Consider the following 6,585-nt stretch of genomic DNA (forward strand, 5'->3'; position numbering starts at 1 on the left):
TTTCTATGTGAAAACTGTCATTTTACCTCAATGAATGAGCATTTCAGATAGAGGTAATATCATGATTAGGGATTCAAGAAATGGATAAAGATGACAAAACCATATAATCTTTTGAAGGAATGCGGCCATGGAATTCCATAGGTGATGATCCATCGTCATCCAAGAAGCACTTTGTAGACACTGATCCATAGCTCCAACCATTACTGAAGAAAGTTCATGAGTGGATTTCTTTTACACATAATACCATGTCTAAGGTAGGATCTCTTGTTTATAAATCCATTGTTGTTTCTGATGTCACCCTGCTTTCTACTACTCCACTGACTATTGTTGAAACTTTACCATTCTTCACAAATGCCACTAAATTTTTTCAGCAGTGCACTTCAGAAAAAACCTAAGCCATCCACCTCAAGTTTGATTGATCTTATTAATGAGGGTTTTGATACCACTCAACCATCCATTCAAATCACTAAAGAGCAACCCCCATGACCTACCTCCCATTAGTCTTCCCCAAAGACTACTTCTAAAGCAACCATCTTTGATCACCCTCACTCAAGAACCATCCATGGTGACCCTACTTACATGACATGTAATACCCTCCTCCCACATCTACCCAAGCAACTAGCCAGTTGGGGTAAAAATGGGACGAGAGGCCACTATGATATTATTCGATCTCCTAAGTCATGTTAAGGAATTGGAACCGATGGAAACACACCATACAAACATTCAACATCAGCTTCAGGACCCCTGGGAACCATGCTAACACTTCAAGCAACTTCCAACTAGGCCACACTAAGCTTTTGGACAACTTAACCCCCAGGCGCTCTCATGCTATAGGCATGACAATGTCTAGGAACCTCTAGTCGCTCTCATAGGCTTGCCTGCCAGCATCCAGAGACTCTTTTTGTCAGTTTTGTACCAGCGTCACCTAGAATTAAGCCACATTTTCAGGACCAGAGCCCAGGTCACTGCCCAAAACTTCATGATACCTTTAGAACAGTAAAATAACAAGTAAATGAGTGTGCAAAAGAAATCATTTGAATGAGACCTTGACTTGACCCCTGCTCGCCATGACTGGCATTTCATCAAACATATCGTGAATATGTAAACTACATGTGTAAATAAGAGATCTGAGCATAGGGGTCTCATACTTATCTAAGATTCACCATGAAGCATTGATGCCTAGACACATTAACTACCATTCTATCCATTAGACCATAGATACATTTTTCATTCATATACAAGTAAAAACATGATGAAATCCATACATAGGTGCATTCATAAAACATATACATAACCAACATAATAGTAGCAAAAATACTCATGAAAGTACAGCCTTATAAACCACATATAATCCATCAAAATGCTCATATAAATATAAGGAGAAACAACCTTTCATTAATGATGAAAAATCCAAACCCGGGATGGGACTTCCACATTCCACCTGACTGTAGAATGGTTGAGCTAAATATCTCTTCATCCATTCACCACCGTGCCATATTCCAAGCATGAATGTGGGATCTCATAGAACACATCAATCAAAACTCATCCAGAGCTTCCAAAGGCCATCCACCTCGACCCATCAAACTGTGATTCCACCACACGGTTGTACATCACAAAGCCATCATCAACTTGATCTCAATCCAAGCCTTCCAGGGCTCCAGAGCATTTTTCCAACCAAGGTTCCAGTACTAGTAACTCAACCCACAACTTTCATGGGGCTCTAGAGTGTTTGTCCAACCAAGGCTCCAGGACTAGTAACTCAAACCCCTAAGGGCTCTAAAGCATTTTTACAACCAAGGCTATGGGACTAGTAACTCAACCCAAGATAAGGAAACCTGAGAACCAACCAAAAACACAACAATGAAAATAAACCCACAATCACCATGGCTATCCAATAAATTTCAAGGCTAGGAAATTCACTTTCAATCTTGACCATCCTCCATGCAAATGACATATCACAACCAACAAACCACATGCATATGTCATGCATGCCAAAACTAGTGAAGGAAAAATGCATGCAACTTGGTACTTGCAAGCAAAATTGTTGTAGTTGTTGATATTGATGCCCTCTTGCACTTTCCTACTATTCCTTTGCCTTCTTTCTCCAAAAATACAAGTATGCCACACCATCCAAGAGCGCTCCAAAAAAACTCTAAGTATTCAAGAGTATGAGAGAGAGAGAATAGAAGAGAGCTCCACCAAAACCTATCAAAAGCTTGAGCCAAAAGAGCCTACCAACTGATCCTCAGAAGCCTTTTTTATTAATGAGGCCTCTATTTTCTTCATTTTCCATTATTTTCCTTCATTTTCCTCCTTACATGTAACTTGTGACCTTTTGCCTCCCTTTTCTCCCAATTTCCTTTATTTTCATAAATAAAATGTGCCAAAAATTCCATTTTGTTAGGATATTCTGACTCATAGGAAATAATTAAGTACATCTTGGTCTAGTGTATAGTTAGGTAAAGTGTGTTTCTTTAGTATCTATTTTTGTAACTTACAATCCGATGGTTACGATATGTTCTAGACATGAAGTGATTTGACGGTTCATTCTCTCCTTGGTATTACCAGCACTTGATTCGTGGCTTAACACCCGATTGGTCCATGATCTCTATTTAAAGAGAATGGAGGTTCATTTGTTAGGTGACCATTCATGAGAGAAGATTATGTAAATTTTCTTTCTTTTACATTAATAAATTACCTAAAGTGGCCGTGTTGGCTCAGGCCATGGACTGTTTCCCTCTTTTAGGGTTTTAACCATGTCAATAATGTTGGTGTACTGATCTGTGATATGTTTGTGAGCAGTGTCCTTTGGTGTTCTATCTAAGGAACTTGCCCTGTAAATTCCTACATGGTACCAGAGCTATTTAAGGGCCGCATCCATTGGTGATCCAAATCCGAAGCTGGTACAACTGCATCCGACTGTCGTTTCCTATATCTACCATTTCTAACCGCTTTCGGGCCGAGAGGACTTCTCTATTGTGTTAGGAGCATCTGTTCCAATGAGGAGCCTATTTCGTTTCATGCAAAAAGGTTTCTCGTAGCCCTAGCTATGTCATTTTTAATATCTAGAGGTATACAGTCTTTATTTGCAATTATAGTTATGTATCTCTCTTTTTATTCCGGTTTATAGCCCTTTGTAATTTTTTTGTAATACCTTAGCTATACCTTTTATTTCTGCGTATGTTCTTTGCCTCACAATTCTGTGCGATTTGGGCAAACGAGAAACATAAAGAAATGATTTTTCTCATGCATATGCTATTTTCCACCATGTCTTAGTGTGATCTCAGACAATCAGAAACATTGAGGAAAATATTTAGTTTCTGGACAAATCTAACTTCTAGTAGTAATAATTGGATTACTTTTGCTTGTTCGTTTGGTTTTTTTTGTTTTGTAGGCAAAAATGGCTCTCTCAAGTAAGCATGCAGTGCAAAGTTTCCGTGGGTTAATTAAAAAAAAAAAAAAACCCTTCCTCCTTTCCAAAAATTACTAACCTTTTAAACTAGCTCACTTGGTCTAAAGTTACTTTATGAGAATAGAGGTCTTGGGTTCATTCTAAAGTCACTTTATCTTTTATTTAAGTTACAATTTAGTGGATAATTCATAAAGTACCATTGTAAAAGTGACTTTCACTTATTTATAAAATGAGTCACATAAAATAATAATTTTCTTAAAAAGTGAGCTAATTAGATTAATTTTGGAAAGGGGGGATTTTTTTTAAATATAACATTATCATCCACTTCCAAACATTCACGTGGTTCGTTGGCATCTTCAACACTTTTTCTTCAAAAAGTCATAACTTCTTCATTTGGAACCTGTTTTCAGAGCCTTTTTTTTAATCGGCCTAATTTTTCTAGATCTTTCCATTTGAACACTTAGTTTCAGCATATACAGCTTCAATTTATTTTAAAATGGAAATTTCATGCCTAGTTATTCTTGATAGCACCAAATAATTCCAATGGCTATCCTACATTGTGGATTTACTTATAAGTAAAGGTCTTTATAGAATATCCTCAGGCCAAGAGTCTAAACCTCAATATGAAGATAAGAAAGCCAAATGGAAAAATAAGCAAGATCAAGCACGTGGGTTGATAGGGATGTCTATTTCTCTAGACCTTAGATTCCATATCGCAGAAATTGATACCCTTGATGAAGCAATGAAACAACTCAATAAAGTTTTTGGAATTAAAAATGAAATTAGAGCCCATCAACTCAAAAATGAGTTGCTTACGTTAGACCCCGATAATTTTTCTTCCATTAAATATTTTTTGCCCAATTTCAAGACCCTTAAACTTCTCTTGGAAGATGTTAAGGTTAAGAAAGAAGATGGTAGCCTTATCTATTCCATTCTTACTAAGTTAGGACCAACCTACTCTGTGTTTATTTTCACCTTCCATTCTACTAGAGAAGCCTTTATCTCTCAAGGACAAGACTAAAAGTCCCCCTCTTTTGATGCGTTTTGTGATTCTTTAATAAGAGAACAAGAAAAACTCTTACATATTGGTCTTCTTAATACTAGAAACTCTTCTAAGAAAGCCTTAGTAGCCTAGCAGCAACCAAGTTCAAAGAATCTTAAGAAGCAGCATCCTAAAAAAAATCATCCTAAATCAAACAAGGGTCCTATGCCATTTCAGTCTCAAAAGGAAAAATCAACTCAACAAAATGATAAGACAACTAAAAGTAAAGGGAAGAAGACTGATAGAAATTGCAACTTTTGTAATTGTGATGGCCACTTAGAATCCAAATGCTTTAAGAAGATGGAAGCCTTGGAAGTAGCAATGAAGAATCATAACATCCATTTGGAGCACTATTCAACTTCAACTTCATCTTCAGGAATAACACTTTCTGCATGTGGTTGTCAAGCATCTCGATCTGGTTATGCACTAAATGTATACTTCTCATTCTCATGAGTGGTTCATTGATTATGGAGCTTATTATCACATGGCCAAAAACAAAGCCATGTTTTCTTGTTTACATGATTGTAACACCAAAAATATATATGTTGGTGATGATAGATATCTTAGTGTTGTAGGGACTGGAACTATTCATCTAAACAATGCTCAATTTAATGATGTGTTATGTGTTCCTACCTTATCCTGCAACCTTCTATTTGTATATCAGATAACTCATTCAGGTGATGTAAAACTAATTAATTTTCACCTCACAATGTTGTAATTAAGGACCTAAGAGATCCTAGACAGATTTTAGCTACTAACATTGTTAATAATTCTACAAGGTTGTATAAGTTTAACAACTTTGGGTCATCAAATCTTCCCCGGTATTTGTTTCTCATAACGATGAAGTGAGAAAACTTTGGCATCAGTGATTTGGTCACTTAAGCTAGTGCTCCCTTAAAAATCTATGTAAATAGAATATGGTGACAGGTATTCCGATGGTATATTGCAGAGATGGTGTTTGTTTCAAATGAGTACTCGAAAAGAATCATAGGGATAGTTTTGAAAAACGTGCCTCTTGGAACACCTTAACCCCTTTACAGCTTATGCATAGTGATTTATGTGGTCCACTTCCAGTTATTTCATTCTCTGGCTACAATTATTTCTTAACTTTCATTGATGATTTCTCTAGACGCACTTGGGCATACTTCTTAAAACTCAAGAGTGAAATGTTTAACATGTTCTTGGCCTTTAAGGCCTTTGTTGAGAACCAATATAGACATTAAATTCTTAAGCTAACATCAGATAATGGAAGAGAATATGTTAACAAAAAATTCATCAACTTTTGCATTGAGCATGGAATTCAATTACAACATACCGTTCCATATACTCCACAGAAAAATGGTGTAGTTGAAAGGAATAATCGCACCATAAAGGAAATGGATAATTGTATGCTTCAATCTAAATGAATTAGTCTTAATTTTTTTGCAGAAGAAATTAACTGTGCCAATTACATAGTAAATCCCATCCCTACTAAGGTTTTAAAGAATATCACTCCAGAAGAAGCATGGAGCTCAATGAAACTAGATGTAAGTCACTTTTGTGCTTTTGGAAGTGAAGCATGGGCCCATATTCCATATGAGAAACATAAAGCCTTAGAACCTAAGAGTGAAAAATGTATTTTTGTTGGATATTCTGAAGATGTCAAAGGATATATAATTCTTCAACCTAAATCCAAAAATGTTATCATTAGAAGAGATGTAAAGTTTGTTTTCATCCTACGAGCCTAGTTATGTGGATGTGCCACCTCTCTCTATCCCTTATAATTATGAAAATATTCCTTCTTCAATGATGACAGTGAAGATGCCAATCCTCCCCCACCTTCTCAGGATCCTCCTTCAACTCCTCAGCTTCCAAAATGGGTCCGCGCTACTCGGGATGCAGCAGGTTCTCTTGTAGGTGATCCTACAAATCATTGTTATACACGTTCTCAGTTCAATAGAACCTCTTCTTTACTAGCTCAAGCTTCAGGGAATTATGATCATGACACCTTTGCAAAAGCTTTAGGCCATCCAGATTGGGACATAGCTATGAATGAAGAATATCGTTCATGATTGGAAAATGATACAGGGGACCTTGTTCCTCTTCCAAAGGGACAAAAACTTGCTTGATGCAAATGGGTTTACAAAACCAA

The sequence above is a fragment of the Pinus tabuliformis genome, chromosome 3_2, assembly GCF_031772625.1.
Source record: "Pinus tabuliformis cultivar Carrire ecotype Pingquan chromosome 3_2, CPIR1, whole genome shotgun sequence".
In the NCBI taxonomy this organism is placed as follows: Eukaryota; Viridiplantae; Streptophyta; class Pinopsida; order Pinales; family Pinaceae; genus Pinus; species Pinus tabuliformis.